General features: G+C 42.1%; 1 non-coding gene across 1 annotated transcript; it reads left to right on the top strand.

Annotated features, from left to right (window-relative positions):
- Window positions 1–14,502: 14,502 nt before the first annotated feature.
- Window positions 14,503–14,649, top strand: LOC114626815. The gene has a single exon (XR_003712294.1). It is a non-coding gene; the product is annotated as a small nucleolar RNA SNORA48 (small nucleolar RNA).
- The last annotated feature ends 3,582 nt before the right edge of the window (window positions 14,650–18,231 follow it).

Below are 18,231 nucleotides of genomic sequence, written 5' to 3'. Positions count from 1 at the left end.
AGGCACAAAGAGCATAAAGTGACACCGAATGGAAGACGGACAACAAAGAAGGCAAACTTATCTTGCTGTTAAGATCTAAAGACCAGAAGTAGATATCCCAGTTGATATGTGCTTGCCTGACAAGCATAGGGACCTGAATTTGGCCCTCTGCATCCACATAAAGGAGCAACAGCCAAGCATGATGGCTCACATATGGAATAAGTACTGGGGAGCACTGGAGAAGTAAAGAAAATGGTTCCCTGGGGTCCATGGGCCAACCAGTCTAGCTGAGAAGTGAGCACCAGGTTCAGTGAGAAATCCTGATTCAAACATAAGTTAGAGAGCAATAGAGGAAGACTCCTGGCATTGACCCCGGCCTCCACACACACACACTCTTGTATACATGCACAAACCCACGTGAGCCCATATATACAGCGCATGCGCCTACGCACGTGCATGCGCGTGCGCACACACACACACCACACACACACACACACACACACACACACACACGTGAGGTGGAAGGGAGGGAAGGAGAGAGTTAAAACCATGGATCTATGGATCTAACTCATTCCCATCCCTCTGGTTTCATCCTTCAAAGTTTCAAATCCCTGATAATCCTTCTAACACGCCCCTCAGCCTAGAGTTGTCTTTTTTTTTTATGTGGAACTGGGATTATTTCTGCATACGTTAGTGCACTGTTTAATGTCTCAACCTATGTCCTAACAACCTGAGAGGGATGCTTTCTTCATTTATCCCTCACTTCCTCTATTAGGTACTTTTGTTACTGTGATAAAACGCCATGACCGAAAGCAATGAGAAGGGGCTTGATTTATAGTTCTGCTGTCCTCGTGACAGGGAAGGCATGACAACAGGTGGCAGGAGCAGCAAGCTGACTAATCACATTTTTATCCAGACTCTAGAAGCAAAGAGAGCCAGCAGGTAGCAGGACAAGGCTAAGAACTCTTAACTCTTCCCCTCCAGTAACACGCGTCCTCCAGCACGACTCCATGTTCTGTAGGTTCCATAGCCTTCCTAAACTGCACCACCAAGAGCATGAGCCTACAGAGGGAATTTCTCACTTGAGCCCCCATACCACTGACTGCCCAGCACAAATAGCAATAATTTTACAGCACTGTACCTAGTGCTGTATATGTGCTTCCATATTTACTAAGTGCACAAGTGAAGCAAAGAACAGTGTAGATTTGTCACTTGGGTCAAACAACAACCCAATGAGGTTGTCATAATGTCTTCACTTCGGCAAGAGGAGAAAGTCACTGTTAGTTAGGCCTGACTTGAAGGATCATTCAGGAATGCTATTCATTGGCTCTCTGTGGTCGCTGCTTCCTTCTGTAGAAATTGTTACTTTCATTCAGTGTTGTCATTTCCAGGGCTGGAAGCTCTGTTTTAAGTTCATGGGAATTATATTGGCTAAGCAATGTTTCAAGACAGACAGACAGACAGAGAGAGAGAGAGAGAGAGAGAGAGAGAGAGAGAGAGAGAGAGAGAGAGAAAGAGAGAGAGAGAGAGAAACAGAGACAGAGAGAGAGAGAGAGAAACACAAAATAAACTTCCTCTTTGTATTTACTAAGAAGTCTGAGGAGTGTTTTGAAAGCCAGTAGAATGTTCTTGGCTTTTGAATAGTTGATACTGTCTCCACCCAGATATTCCTGATTTCCCCATTCAAGCACCCATTGGTTGCCAACTGGCTCATGTTTTCATTTAGTGAGGTGCAGAGCAAAGTAAGAAAATTAACACAAAACACAGTGATACACAGACACCCAGAAACCATCAAGGCAACAGGAGCGTCAGAATGTGCTCTACTCCTACTTTTGGGTTGAGTGTTTGAATTGGGACATTTTCAAGAAAGCAATCACATAAGGGGTTCGTTAAAGAAACAGATTGGTGAAGACAAATGGTCAAAAGCACATACCATTTCCAGTCCTCAAAAACCACCACTACTAACTAGTTTTAGAACAGATGGAGTACGCCCAGGGCACTCCTCAAATTCCACCACAGGCTGTTCCTGCCTCAAGAGTACTTGAAGCCATGAATGGCTTCTTGGCACAAATGAATCTCTGCCCAAAGAAAGGTGGGAGAAACACAATTTTTGTCAGCCAGCTCTCGTTTCGAATCTTGACTTCTGCAAACCTAGTTTTTATTTACAAGATTTCTAGGGTAATAAATCAAACAAGACTATCAAGAATATATATGTAGGATATGCCAGCTGTACAGTCTATTGAGTTTCTGACCAGTGTCTTTGCTGTTGCATGGCCCACCCAGTATCTTAACTCAGATTAGCTAAGGTGTTTACTTCTGTGGTTGCATGACACAGAAGCCAGTTTGTTTGTGGCTTTTGTTGTTCCCACCCAATCTGGTCCCCTAGTTGTGACTGTTCCCTCACCCTGGCAGTGTCCATGATAGTGTCATTAGGAGATGAGAATGGTGGAAGCCACCTAGTTAAAACAACCACTGTTCTTACAAAGGTTATGCGATCATGTCTTCAGGGCAGCATTTCTATTTGTTTCTTCTTTTCCAGATTCCTGCAATGGGTGGTGGTGGTTTTTTGTTTTTGCTTTTGTTTTTATTTTTGGGTGGGGATTGTTTATTTGGTTTGGCTTGACAATTTCCCTCCCCCCAGGGTTTTTTTTTCTTAGTGCTTCCTGTGGTGCTAAGGATCTCTCATCCATGAGTGACTTGTCCAACATACATACAACACAAACTATTGCTGTTTAACTAAGGCCCTTCTCTCTTCATAAAGGAGTTCAAAGGGCTGGCTCTGGGCCTAACTTGAAAAACCATCTACCATCCTAACCCATTTTTGCATACATGAGATGGCCCCCTATTTGTGTGTTTGTGCATCTGGACTGAGGAAGTTCATGCTTACAGTTCACTCACAGCTGGCTCAGCCTGTACTGCTGTCTCTAGCACAGAACCCTGTTGGGGGAACTAATGGGAAAGGAGTGCTTGAACTATATTATCTCAATAACAAAGGGAATTTTAGAATCTGTTATTAAAAACTTGTAATTCAAAGGCAAAGAGGAACTAAGAGTTTAGATGGATGGAAATATAAAAGAAATCATTCTCCAGAATAAGCTCAGCATTTTTAACATCATGCCACAAGGTTCTCATCAACAAAGTAAATGTTTGAATAAAGACAGCATCAAGGTACAAAACAGAAACAGAGAGAGAGAGACATACAGAGGGAGACAGAGACAGAGAGAAAGAGAGAGGAAGGAAAATGGAAAAAGAGGGGATAGAGGGTTCCTGGGTGGGTGGGGGATGGGGTAAGGGGACAACATATGAAATGTAAATAAAACATCCAATAAAAAAAATTTAAAAAAAAAGAAAGGAAGAAAGAAGAAAACAAAATGAACTATGGGAATAGTCTCAAATTTTAAGTAAGTTTAAATGTGAGTGAATTAAAACACCAATCAGGAGACATAGAATGGCTAAGATGATCAAATAACAAGATCCAACCCTCTGCTGCCCACAGGATACTTACTTACAGAGCTTTCAAAACCTCAGCTAAACTGGATGTGAAAGGATTGAGAAAAGTTCCCTGTGTAAATGGTGACCTAGAGAGGAAAGAAAGGAAGGGAGGGAGGGAGGGAGGGAGGGAGGGAGAACTCATCGCCCCCCTCCAAATAGACTGTAGGTCAAAAGCTATCATAGGAGCAATAGACATTATCATAAGTTGGTCAGTTCATCAAGAGAATACAACAGATAACATGCAACATTGAAACATACCTAAACATACAAACAAGTGTTAACAGAACTGAAGGAGAAATAATTGAAGTACCATAATAATAGCGATCTTAATATCCCACTTTCAAGAATTAGTCATCTTGACAGGCTATAAATAAGGAACCATTGGGCTTTTTAATTAATTGATTAATTAATTAATTAATTAATTTCCCAAATGCTGCTCCCCTTCTGGTCCCCTCAGAGAATCCCCCCATAACACCTCTGAGAGGATAGGACCCCACTGAGTATGCCCCCACCCTGGCACATCGAGTCTCTGCAGGATTAGGTGCATCGTCTCCCACTGAGGCCAAATATTTCTTTGAAATACTTTAAATCGAGCTTCTTGCTTTCCAGTCGTTGAAGGGGATGTGTGGATCTCTCAGTCTGTATTTATTGCATAGTTGAAATCAGTGTGTGAGCAAATAATGTAATGAGAAGCTGATACAGTCTTCTCGTTGGGCTTTCTCACATTTGTGTCATCTGTGGTTTCTGTCCCACTGGCATTTTCTTTTGCACTGTGAGTTTAGTCACACCACTCTCAAATGTGGCTCCTTGGCATCTGAGCAAACAGCAGTCGTAGGGAGGTTTCCATTCAGCTCCTCTCTAGAAGTAATGGTGAAACACAGGAAGGTCACTCCACAGCTTGCTCTTCTGCCCACAGCAAGACTTAAGATCTTCATTATAAGATGTCATCTCTTACCTATAGAACAGGAGCATCCTTCACTCTGAAGCCGTCACAGCACAGAGAAGATCATGCACTAATAGGCCCTGTTAACTCTTCCTCCACTCATGTCCTTTGGCTCAGACCTGCCTCTGTCCAGGGATCTTTGCCCACAACTACTCTTTCTTAATCCTAAGCATAGAAACACTTGAGTTCAGTTTACCCTGTGATTTTTCATCTACTTTTGAATGTTCCTGAGCATTCTAATTTCTCTAGGATGACGGCACCCATTCTATTCTTGATTCTAACTTTATCATATCTTCCTGTCAAAGCAACTAAAACCATCTCCTTATACTTCCTTTCAACTTTTCTAACTTCCTAAAATGATTGTAATCAAATCAGGAATTCTATAAAATCATTAATTCATCTAAACAGCATTCAAAAAAAGAAAATTTATATTAAATAAATGGTATACTTGAAATCGGTAATATCACATACTGTATCATCTGTAAAGGCTTAGCCCCCATCTGGTGGTATAACTTGCAGGAGTGGTAGAAACTTTGGGAATGGAGTCTAACCTGAGGACATGTCTATGGGAGTCATAGCTTGTCCTTGGCCTTTTCTTCTATGTACTTCTACCACAAACTGTATGGCGTCTGCAAAATATGATAAACACCATGTTATTTTGCTTTGTCTGAGGCCCAAAGCAATGGAATCAACCAAAATCAAACTAAACCCTCTGAAGTCAAGAGCCAGAAATAAATCTTTCTTCCTTTATATTACTAAATACATACTTTGCTCTTATTGACCTGTTTTTATTAAAGAAGCCTTGGCCATGAACTTTGCAATCTGGAGTTAGAGAGGGGGAACTGAGCCCATATACATGCAATAAGAGGTTACAGAGAGATGATAAAAAGATAAATATCATAAATGTTTTATTATAAACGTCTGAAAGTGTGCAATTAAATAATATCAATAAGGTTTTATAGTTTCACAATTTAATTGACAGCTTACGATAGATTTTTTAAATTAACATTACTGGGTCAGTCAAATCTATACCCTGTTAAAACTTTTTCTGCTTTTTTTTCTACTTATTATTTTAAAGAGTTAAATCCTATTAAAATTCCATGGTTTTTCTCTAGAAATTTAGGACTTTGCACCTTTTCATGCAGTCTTTACTTATTTGTCTAGGAGGAGGGGGCCCATTCTATTCTTGATTATAACTTTATTGTATCTTTCTGGCTAAGCAACTAAAACCGTCTCTTCAAGACTTTCAATTTTTCTAACTTCCTAAAATGATTTGAATCAAATCAGGAAGTCTATAAAATCATTAACTCATCTAAACAGCATTATTACACGAAAGTACATCTTCATATTGATTCTGCAGGATGTCTGCTCAACAGAGTGGGTAAGCACCCAGAAACCGCAGGCTATGTCAGACATATCGTAATACAGCAATGGCAGGCATGGAAAGCCAGAGCAGCAAGAAGCAACCTGGGACTAAGTTCCTGGGGTCCATGCCTCTTCAGAGCTCACTCATCACAGTTGTCAGAAGGGTGAGCCATCTCCAGGAAGCTTCTTTGCTTGCTACCACCTCACCTGCATGGCTGCCACCATTGCACCATATATTTGAACAATAGGTCTCAAGAACAATTAGTATATCTTTCCAGAAGTTATTCATCTTGTCAATACATTGTCTGTAGTACATTTTGGCCTTGAGTTTCAGGATGAAGAAAGTGGCCCGTGTAGCAAGGCCATAGTACCAGGTCTCTCTCTCTTTTCATAGTTGACCATGTGAAAGTAACACTGAGCCACATGGGAGAAGAGGGACTTCTGGGGAATGAAAAGCAAAGGACAGTTTTCTATGATTCATCCTCCTGTGGGAGGGCTGTGCTCTCTCTTGCCTGTGGTCAACTTTCCTCACAGATATTATGGTCCACTGTTCTTTCACGTGAGTCTGAGTCATCTTGCCAATGGCTGGGTGTTTGGCACTTTATAATCTCTGAGTTTTGGTTTTGTTGTTTTGTTTTCATCTCCCTTTCATGTCTGTGCTATTTTCAGCCATGAAAAAAATTTATTCTGCTTTTTTATCCTGTCTGCCATTTCTTTCCCAAGATAGCTATGTTCCCCTTGGTATGTTATGGCCCAAGGTCAGGAATAGAACCCACAATCCTTAAGAGACACACAACTGTCTTCACCACAATCTTTGTCACTTGCCCACACAACAGTCTCTCCACCATTATCTTGGCTGAGTAAAAACAAAACTGGACAGTGAGCCTCGGGGACAACAGACGTGAGACTGAAGAGAAATATCGGGAAGATGCCATGTCCTATCTCACAATGCTATTTATTTGTTTATTTTAACACAAGGTTTCCTAGTAGTGCCATCCCCACCCCATCCCACCCTACCAGGCCTCCCCATTCCCTGGTGCCTCAAGCCTCTCCAGGGTTAGGTAAATCTTCTCTCACTGAGATCAGACCAGGCAGTCCTCTGCTGTATATGAGTCCAGGGCCTTGTACTAGCTAGTGTATGCTGCCTGGTTGGTGGCTCAGTGTTTGAGAGATCTCAGGGTCCAGGTTAGTTGAGACTGCTGGTCTTTCTATGGGGTTGCCCTCCTTCACAACTCCTTCCAGCTTTTCCCTAATTCAACCACAGGGGTCCCTGACTTCAGTCCACTGGTTGGGTGTTAGTATCTGCTTCTGTTTGTTGACGCTACTAAAATCTATCCAATTCTACAAAATACCACCTCCTAACATGCAAGGATGTGGCCACCATTAAATTCTTTGGATCTAGTGTGGGGGGGAGGTGATAAATCTTTGTTTCTCCATCTATATTGTGGGTCCTTCCATACCCTATTATAAAACTATATACTCTATAACCTCAAAGATTTGCTCCACAAGCTGATAATCACCCTACTAAAGTTAGTGGTTGTGTGTAGGATGTTCTTTTGGATCACTTGATTCTTTGTTTTTAGTGTGACAACGCATACGTAATATCAAATCTGCCAACTTAACCTTCCATCAACAACTAGTGGAGGCAATCAGAGCATGCCCTCTCTGCCCAGCACATGCCTCTGGGTATGAAGATTATTCTGAGATGATTTTTGAGAATCAGAAAACACTATAAAAGCTCTGGACATTATAGAAATGACTCTTTTATATGGAAAACTTACAGGTAGGAAGGACATCACCATTTGGAAGTATCACAGCACCAGGAAGGGAAGGAAGTTCTCAGTCATCACAGACATCTCACTAGAGATGGCATAAGAGTCCTTTCCACTGTCTATTGTGCTTCTCTGCCTTCTTTTCATGAGAACATGACCCTGATCATCTTCCTCCTCCTCCTCTTCCTCTTCCTCTTCCTCCTCCCCCTCCCCCCTTTTCTTCCTTTTCTTCTTATTCCTCTCCTCCACTCCCTCCTCCTCCTCCCCTCCTTTTCTTCCTTTTCTTTTTATTCCTCTCCTCCTCCTCCTCTCCTTTTCTTCCTATTCCTCTCCTCCTCCTCTTCCTCCTCATCTCTTTCCAATCTGGGGATGGTACTTAAGTCTGAATTGTTTTTTTCGTTGGTTTGTTTGTTTGACACCAGAACCATAAGTGTTATTTTTGTTGTTTGCTCCTTGGCGCTCTCTCTCTCTCTCTCTCTCTCTCTCTCTCTCTCTCTCTCTCTCTCACACACACACACACACACACACACACACACACACACACACACACACTAAACACACACAGCATGGTATCACTCTCTTCCCCTCTTGTTAATCTATCCTTTAGGTAGGTGTCTCAGTTGACAACCTAGAAATGTAGAAAAGGTTTCTCACTCATCAGAGTTTAGGGAACTGGTGCATGGCAGTCCTAAAGTCCCATGATCTATCACTGCTAGCCTGCACCAAAACCCTTTCTCTTGGAAACCTAGGAGCCTATACCCAAGAGTGTTGACTCCCACCCTCTCCTCTTTCCTGGAAAAAAAAAATGACTACTCTACTCTCTGTCCTCATGACTTACTCTACTCTAGATAGAGTATTTCCTATAGCAAGATTCAGTAGGTTTTTTTTTCCTGTGCCTGGCTAGTTTAATTCACTTAGTGACCTAAAATATGGCATCCTGACATATTTACTTTTTACAATAACACACTCAGAGTCCTTCCGCCCCGGAAGCCAGTTGGTGTTTCCTTCATTTTAAAGTCTAATACCCATTGTCTTAGTTGCAGTTTCTATTGCTGGAATAAAATGCCACGATCAAAATATAAGTTGTAAAGGAAAAGGTTCATTTGTTTTACACTTCCATATCACTGTTCATCATTGAAGAGTGGACAGAAATTCAGGACAGGAATTCAGGACAGAGATTCACACAAGACAGAAATTAGGAGGCAGGAGCTGATGCAGAGGCCATGGAGGAGTGCTGCTTCCTGGCTAGCTCCTCATGGCTAGCTACCAGTGGTTTGCTCCCCATGGCTTTCTCAGCCTGTTTTCTTATAGAACCCAGGACTACCTGCCCAAGGGTGGTTTCACACACACAATGGGCTGTGTCCTCCCCCATCACTCACTAGTTTAAAAAATGTCCACAGACCTGGTTATAGCCTGGTCTTATTGAGACATTTTCTCAATTGAGGCTTCTGCCTCTCCAATGACTCTAGTGTGTCTACTTGACATAAAACTAGCCAGGACATCCATTGTCTGTACAATGCTATCCTACTTATTTATTCATCCTTCAAGAAACATGGGTTATTTCAACTATGAGAATAATTGGTTTCTGGAAGAAAACAAAACAAAAAACTAACAAAAGAGCCAGCCCTTCAGAGAAGTGACAATAAGGCAATGACAGAACAACTATAAGCCATCCTGTACAACTATAAGCCATTCTGTATAACTATAAGCCATTCTATACAACTATAAGCCATTCTGTACAACTATAAGCTATTCTGCTCTTCATAGCCTAACTATAGAATAACTATAGTTATGCATTATAGCATAACTATAATGCATTCTGGTCTTAATAGCCTAGCAGGAACCATTTCTATCACTATGATGAATGATTTTCTAATATTTCTCTCTGTTTATATACAGAGATACACAGTTACAGGTAAACATAAAAGATTGATGCTTTGCATAAACAATCTTGTGCTATACGTAGCTTCAGTAACTTAGTTAATGAACTAATGCTGAGTACACCTTAGCTTTGTGGTGGACCGTCTGTTCTATCATGTACGATGCCTAGTGTTTTACAGATCCACACCACTGTAATGTTAGTGCTTTGCAAATGTACCCAATGCTGTTCTGGTGCTCACTTTCCTGTTTTTCTTTTATTGCACCCAATGCTGTTCTGGTGCTTGCTTTCCTGTTTATATTTTATTTTCTTAACTTTTAGATTCTCCTGTGGGGAGAGGGGGCTGTAACTTGACTAGTTATCACAACATTCAAAACAGGATTTAAGTATCCTCCAGAATGTATTAATCTCATGAATGATGCCTTTCTGTAAAATTACCTACCTCCTTGACAAATGAGTGTGCCACTCAAATAATGCAAATTTCATTTATGTTCTTTACTATAATATTATCATGTTCTTCATTTTAATCATTTTCAGTAGATACTGTCAATGAGTAAAATGATAGCGTTTCTGTTTAAAGATCGTAATTAGCTTATTTTCTGTTCTAGGATCTGCCCCCCCACCCCTTCTGACGTCCTGTCTTGACATACTAGCTCTCCCTCTCACTCCCTGATGTCCTAATGTTATTCATCAAAGCCAAACGATGGGGCTCACCAACTTTGAACCATCAATCTCTAAAAGCTACAGTTAAAGCTATACAAACTTTTTTTTCCTGTATGAAGTGCCTTGCATCAGATATTTGATAAAGTCTAGGGAAAACAAAGAAAGAATACACAGGTTTATATAAACTTCAAGTCCAGGAAGTTAGGCAGGTTAAATGATCTCCTTCATAATTAATTAGCAGCCTATGGGGTAGATGAATAGAGAAACTACAGAATCTTTTTCTCATCTAAATCTTACCTGCTGTTTCCAGCATCCCAAGATACTTGTTGCCTGAGTCAAACTACATAAACCTCTAGGTAAGAGCTAGAATTTTCCCCAGGTTTTCTCATCCCAATATAGCCTTTGGAGTGTTTTCTGTCAGGAGAACATAGTCTATGATTACACAGGTGGTAAAATGCTGAAGACTGTCTTGCCTTTCTTTGTTTATCAGAAGTTTACTGAGAGGTTACATAGCTTTGGCTTCTCTGGAGAGACCTTCTCCCTCTGTCAGCAGCATGGCCTCTTTTCTTCCTTCTTCCCTGTGGACTGTGAATTCTTTTCTCCATGGCTGTATCCACTGCTACCTTATATGTTCCTCTGTTGTGCTGTCCTATTCCAGGTCTTGACATTTTATTTATTAATCATAAGTCTTTAAGAGTGATATTGATATACAATTTGTATATTGTATACTGCCCTGACTCACTTTAGCTCACTTTACATATGTGTTGCAAGAGCCATCAGCTTCAAGATTATTGAAATGACAGAAAAAACAAATTTCCATGTTCTAAATTTGGAGAAATTTCTCTTCTAAGGCTTTGAGATAGAATCTATTGTTTGATCCACTCTTCTTTTCAGTAATCATTTAATTCCACTTATATTCTTATGTGTAACTTTGGATCACTTCTATGCCTCTCTTTGCCTCTAGCTTTGAGAGTCGGGCAACCCTCTAGGATGCTCATTCACTGTGCACATTCTAGCCCAAACAACCCCAAATTCTGACTCTATGGGTCTATTGTGGAACACAGGAGTCCAATATTCCATCTATGTCTGAGGTGGATGCTTAGGGGCCCACCTCTAGGGAGCTGTGCTGCCTGTGGCTGAGGTGGTCTGCAGACACAGCACTCCAACAGCTGCCCTTACCTGCTGGTAACTCTTCAAAAACATTTTCATCTCTTGCCAAGAAGCACTTGCTGACAGGAGCCTGATACAGCTATCTCCTGAGAGGCTCTGCCAGATCTTGACCAATACAGAGGTGGATTCTTGCAGCCAACCATCGGACTGAGCACAGGGACCCCAATGGAGTAGTTAGGAGAAGGACTGAGGGAGCTGAAGGGGCCTTATCTAGCATCAGTGGGAGGGAGGGCTCTTAGTCCTGTGAAGGCTTGATGCCACAGTGTAGAGGAATGCTAGGGTGGTGAGGCTGGAGTGGGTGGGTGAGTGGGTGGGGAGCACCCTCATAGAAGCAGGGTAAGGGGGAATGGAATAGGGGTTTGTAGAGGGGAAACTGGGAAAGAGGATAACATTTGAAATGTAAATAAATAAAATATTCAATTAAAAAATATTTTCATCTCTGATACGGAAGTCAGTAAAGATAACTACTTGTTCTCTGCTTCTCAAATGTCACTACACAAATATGTTAAAGTAAAAGCCTGTTCTGTGTCATAACAGCTTTAAATTATTACACTAAGAAATGAATACATATACTGTACAGGATAATTTATTCTCATTATCCATAGGGGCTTTAAAAATTATTTGCATCCTCAATCAAATTATTCAATAAACTTTTACCATTTGTACTTAGAACACTGTATATAATATAAACTGTTAAAGAGAAAAAGACAAAATAGAAAACATTTTCTTCCTTAAAAAATAACTAATTTTACACAGAGGTCATGTTTCCCCATCTACCTCTTTCTTGAAGATATCTTTGCTGAACACAAAGAACTCTTTATTCTTTTTGAAGTTGTAATAGGAAAAATGCCCTGAGTGACTGTTTGACCCTTCCAGTTAGGTAATTGCGTTTGCTAGAAAAATCTGAGCTGTGTGTTGAAAATGAATGGCAACTAGTATGTAGTCAATACCAGTCTTTGGAGTAAAAACCCAATATCCAGCAGGGTATTCATCCAGGCACACCCTGTTTATTAGTCTAGAAGCTTCAGCTTCCCCTGAAAACTCATTTTTCCTAACAACCACAGAAACACTACAAAAGCTGTATTGGGCATGAGGAAGCTTGGTGAGAGTTCTAGCCCCTGCATGGATGTTCACCTGTGGACAGTCTATCAAATCCTCTGAGCCTCAACTTACCTATTATATTAATAAATATTTGAGAAAATATTTATTATTTCTTAATATTTTCAACTTACCTATTATATTAATAAATATTTGAGAAAATCTACTTATACATGGAAAGGCTTATTTTGGCTGAGTTGTGGCACTCCATGGCTGGTTGGCTCCTTTGTTCTCCAGCTTGCGTTGAGGCAGCATCTCCTGGAAAAAGCATAGCATTAAGCAAAAGCATTCATCCTGTGACCAAAGAACAAAAAGGGAAGGGAAGGTACCAAGGTCATTCATTCCCCTCTTCAAGGGTGTGTCTCCAGTGACCTCCACTGACTCCGCCTTCTAAAAGATCCATCATTTCCCAAGGATGCCACTCTGAGGAATAGACCTTTAACACAAGGACCTTTGGAGGGTATTCTAGCCACATTATAGCTTGACATAAAAAGGAAAATATGACATTGTTTCAGGAAATCTGATGAGGATGAAAGCAAGATTGTATATAACTCTGCCACCTCTCTCAACATTCCAATGAAACTCTGAGATGGGGGGACAGTGCCATGGTTAGTCCAAGGTCATCATTGTTCTGCAAACACAGCATAAGATTTCATTTGCATATAGGTACTTGTTGTTTAACAACCCCAAATCACTCAACAAGTCTTCATGCTCATAAAATTCATACAGTATGTTAAATATAGTTTTGTCTATTAAAGTAAGTATGTATGTTTGGGAGGGAACTTTAACAAAGAGTGAGGAACAAAGAACATGAAGGGGCGGGGAAGGTGTCATTATTCTCTTATTTTATATCCCACAAGCCTCTTCTCTAGAGATCCTTGGAGCTCTCAAACAAAAGATGAACCTAGGTCACTAAGCAGGGATTTTTTTTTCCCCTAGCTCTTGGGGAGACACATATGTTCATAGACAAAAGGCGGCTCCAGGATCAGTCTTTGAGGTAGTCAGTCACATGACACACATGAAAGACTTGACCTTTGTCCTCTTCAAATAGTATCTTTTAGGAAATAAAAAAAGAATCTCCTAGTTTTGAAAATTGATTCTGGGCCCCAACTGATGTTTATGTGGAGGATTTCCTTTTTGATGTGAAACTGAATAGTTTAGTTAAGAAGCGATCATTTTCTAGTAAGTCAATATTGGGAGATTTGGTTTTCTAGACTGCACACAGACCTGACTCTTCAGAGCCTTCTTAAATGACTCTAAGAAATGTGTTCCAAGATCCACAACTCCGATGCTAACTTCACTTCCGGTGTAACGTGAGACTCAGCCTTGGACATTCTGGGAGCGGTTTTAACGGAAAAAGGACCAAAAGGTCAGAAACAATCAAGCATTTACAGTGTTTTTCTCTCTGTCTGTCTCTCACTAGTCTCTCTGTCTCTGTGTCTCTCCTACACACACACACACACACACACACACACACACACGCACTGCAAGGGTCTTGAATTGAAAAGTATTTGATTCATGATCCAACTTTGACTTAAACCTCTAAGTTTCCGGTCTGCTGTGGAAAACACAAAGCTGTGTTCTTTCAGTTGATGTTCATTACCTTCATCAGTCCACAGAGTCACAGCATTGCCAAGCCCCCAGATGTTGTGCCTGGAAATCTAAAGATGGGAGCTAGTCTTTCTCACCACATACATATACCATTAGCACCCTTCCTGTTCACAGCATCCCACCATGATACAGCCACGAGGCTGGCACCTGTCTGAGAGGTCTCTCTTGTCTTCAAAGAAGAAGTCGGTTGCACAAATCTAGAAATGTCTCCAGGTGAGGAGATAAGGCACTGCCTTGTGCCCTATGGCCAAGCTAAAGCACCCTGGGTTTGCAGGGTTCTGTTTTGGTGGCTGGGTCGGGGGGGGGGGGGGATGGGAGTCCTTGTTTGTTTTTCTGGTTTTGTTTTTTACCAAAACCCCATGCAGTGCATACATCTGCAGAATGCATTTTGTCTGTGAGCCAGCGGAAGTGAAAACACACCCCTTGAGTTCATATCACAGGATATGATCAAATGGTAACTTGGTAGGTACTTTGAAAAAAAAAATGATCTCAATTATGAGAAACTTAAGTTTAAAAAATATATTTATATCCCCCCCTGACAATGAGCAAAGAGACACCCTGTGGGTGGTGGTGGTGCTCTTATATCAGTCAGAGGCAGAGAAGATGTCAGTCCTTTGTTCATCCTAGCTTGATGTCTGGCTTGGTGGACAAAGCTGTCTTATGCCTAGGACACATAAAAATCAAGTCAAATCCAGGCAGCACCAGAGGAGGAAGACAGACAAGGACCTGCATTCCGCCATGCCAAGTGGTGCTGGCAGGGAAAGACACACGAACCTGCCCTCTACCTCACTGCATGGAAGGACCATAGACACACGGAGCCCACCTACCACCATGCAGCACAATGAGAGAGGAAGAAGATAGAGACCTGTGGACCACAGACCTTCCCTCCAGTGCACAGCACAGGTGGGCTGTAGGCACCTTCTCAGTGCCATGTCCTTCCACCAGCACAGAGAATGTCACCCAGGGCTCACCAGCCATGTAGACAGCCTGCAGTAGGAACAAGCCACTACAATGTGCCCAGTATGAGGTGGTCAAAGGGTTGACAAATGGAGCAGCTTGGACATTATGAAGAGAGACTTGAGGGTGGAGAGGAGTAGCCTGTTGTGAGATGCTAGCCCTGTCACCTGGAAGATGGTGAGGTCCTAGTCCAAGCTTCCATGACTGGATCCATAGCTCCTCAGTGGCAGGGGTCGGTGTTATGTTCATGGCTTGTATTACCACTGGAGAACATGAGGACATCCCTGGTCAGGGCAGCCACCAGGGACCAAATGGTTGTCCAGGAGCTGTACAGAACTGGTCCCACCCTCACTGGCTATGATGCTCTGGAAAGCTCTCCCCACCACTCATCTGTGACAGAATGTGGCATAGCTGACCCTGAGCCTTGTCCAGATAGCAGAGTGAGCTGGTTCCAAGAACACGAGTGTCTGAGAGCTGATTCTGCCATCCCTCTGCCTTGTAGTGGCACAAGAGCAGAGTGATGCCCTGCTTCCTCCCCTCCAGCAGTCAGGAAAGCTTCCCACCAGATCATGAACATGGGAAAGCTAGCCCTACCCCTCACCAGCTGCAGCACTCTCAGGAGAGTGAGTCCTGAACCTCGCCCGGACAGCACAGCTGACCCTGGTAGTGGGGGTGCAGGTGAAGCAGCCTTGAGGGTGTGAGCAGAGAAGAGATGGCCCCACCACTCATCTGCTATGAGGTGGCTGGAGGAGGGGTGGAGGTAAGTTTGCCCTCTGTCCCATCATCCCTCACCAACTGAGTCAGTCAAGAGAGCTGGCCCTGGGATCATGAGCAGCACAAGTGAGGTCTCCCTGCCCCTAACCAGACGAGTAGTATTCCACAGTGTATATGTGCCCCATTTTCACTATCCATTTCTTAGCCTATGGGATTTAGGTTGTTCCTATTTCCTTGCTGTTGTGAACATAGGAGCATTGAATATGACCGAGAAAGTACCTGTGTTCTAAATGTTAAATCTTTCATATACACATTGTGATGGTTTGTATATGCTTGGCCCAGGGAGTGGCACTGTTAGAAGGTGTAGCTCTGTTGAAGTAGATGTGGCCTTGTTGGAGTAGGTGTGGCCTTGTTGGAGTGGGTGTGTCACTGTGGTGTGGGCTTTAAGACACTCATCCTAGCTACCTGGAAGTCAGTATTCTGTTAGCAGCCTTCAGATGAAAATGTAGAACTCTCAGCTCCTCCTGCATCATGCCTGCCTGGATACTGCCATGTTCCCGCCCTGATGATAATGGACTGAACCTCTGAACCTGTAAGCCAGCCCCAATTACATGTTGCCCTTTATAAGAGTTACCTTGGTCATAGTGTCTGTTCACAGCAGCAAAACCCTAACTAAGACACACACTACGGGGTGGTGTAGCTTGGTCATATGGTCCATTTATTTGTAGCTTTACTGAGAATGCTCCACACTGATTTCCAGAGTGGCTGTACCAGTTTCCAATCCCACAACAGAGAATGAGGGTTTCCTTTTTCCCACATCCCCTCCAGCATTTGTCAATTTTTGCCATTCTCAGGAAATCTTAATATATTTTTGATTACCATTTTTCTAATTTCTAGGGACTAAACTATTTTCGAGATATTTCTTGGCCATTTTTTTCTTATTTGGGGAACTGTGTTCATAGGTCTCGAGCCACCTTTTATTGGTTGGTATTATCATCATCATTTGTCTTGAGGTCTTTGTGATCTGGATATCAATCCTTTGTCAGCTGAGTAAGTGGCAAAGATCTTCCATTCAGTAGAGTTCTTCTCTTCTGGCTGACTGTTTCTGTAGCAGTGCAGAAGCGTTTTAATTTGATGAAGTCCTGCTTGTCATTTGCTGGCCTGAATTCTTGGGCGAATGCAATCCTATCCAAAAGGTCCTTTCCCGCATCTATATCATATAGGTATTGTCTATGTTTTCTTCTAGCAGTTTCAGTGTTTCAAGTTTCAAACTTAGGTCTTTGATCTATTTGGAGTTAGTTTATGTGCAAAGTCATAGATACAGGCCTAATTTGAACTTTCTGCATGGGGCTATCCAGCTTTCCCAGAATCATTTGTTGAAGATGATTTCTTTTCTCCAGCTTGCCTTTTTGTCAAATAGTAAATGACCGAAGTTACATGTGTTCATGATCAGATCTTTGATCTTGTTCTATTGGTCTACATGTCTCTGTGCTGGTACCATATTGTTTTTATTGCTATGGCTCTGTAATATGTAATATATCTCAACATCTGGAATAGTAATCCCTCCCACATTGTTCTTTCTTCTCAAGCTTGTTTTGGCTATCCTGGCTTTTTGTGGCTCCATACGAATTTTAGGATAGGTTGTTCTATTTCTGTGGAGAATCAGTTGGAGATTTTAGTTGGGAATGCATTGAATATGTAAACAGCTTTTGGTAGATGGTCATTTTTGTGGTATTAACTCTACCAATGCATGAGCATGGGACATCTTTCTGGTTTTCTGTACCTTTATCTCCTTCCTTGGTGGTTCAAAGTTTTTGTTGTAAATGTCCTTCACTCCCTTGGTTAGGCTTTTTCCTAGGTATTCTATTTTCTTTGAGGCTACTGTGAATACAAGTGTGTCTCCTTATCTGTGTATTTGTTGTTGGTGTATAGTAAAGCAATGGATTTGTGCACATTGGTTAGGTAGAGAGGTTACCTGAGGCGTTTAGTTACAACTTCCCTTAAGGCATTTGAGACATTTTTCAAAGCACAGTTCCAATATCTGCTTGGGGCTGAGGGTGCCACTGAAGGACTGATAATGCTGTCAAGGTATTTCTATGACCATCAGACAAAAAATGGAGAAATGGCACAGCAGTGAACAAAGGTTCAGTGGGCAGTTGTTTGCAGAGGTGTGAAAAGAGAGCTGAGGAATCCTAAAGACAGAGGGATGGAGTCAGAAGCCTCAGACTCAGAGGAAGCTGGGACCCTGAGCAAAGCCCACTAACCTAGATGGAGCAGGGACGGGGCTGACCACACATTTCTCTTCCTTCTACATTGGCCAAGCCCCTTGATCAGAGGGCCTAGTGCAGCGTGTACAGTGTAAGCTGTAACAGGGAGTTGGGTACGATGGGTAAGTACCACAAGCCAGATGGAGTCCTGAACCTCACTGAAAACTGGGTGATATGGTCGCAGCTTCCACAATACGAATCTAAAGCAAATTCCACATCAGGCTCTGTTCCAGAGGTCCTGTGGCAAGTTAGGTTACTGTTTCCAAAATGTTCTAGGCAGAGTCACCTGCAGCACCTTCAGAAAACTCCTGCTGTACTGCA

The sequence above is a fragment of the Grammomys surdaster genome, unplaced genomic scaffold (assembly GCF_004785775.1).
Source record: "Grammomys surdaster isolate TR1022 unplaced genomic scaffold, NIH_TR_1.0 239, whole genome shotgun sequence".
NCBI classification, from domain to species: Eukaryota; Metazoa; Chordata; class Mammalia; order Rodentia; family Muridae; genus Grammomys; species Grammomys surdaster.
The sequence above is the reverse complement of the archived record's forward strand: the minus strand, read 5'-3'. Positions and strand labels throughout refer to the sequence as shown.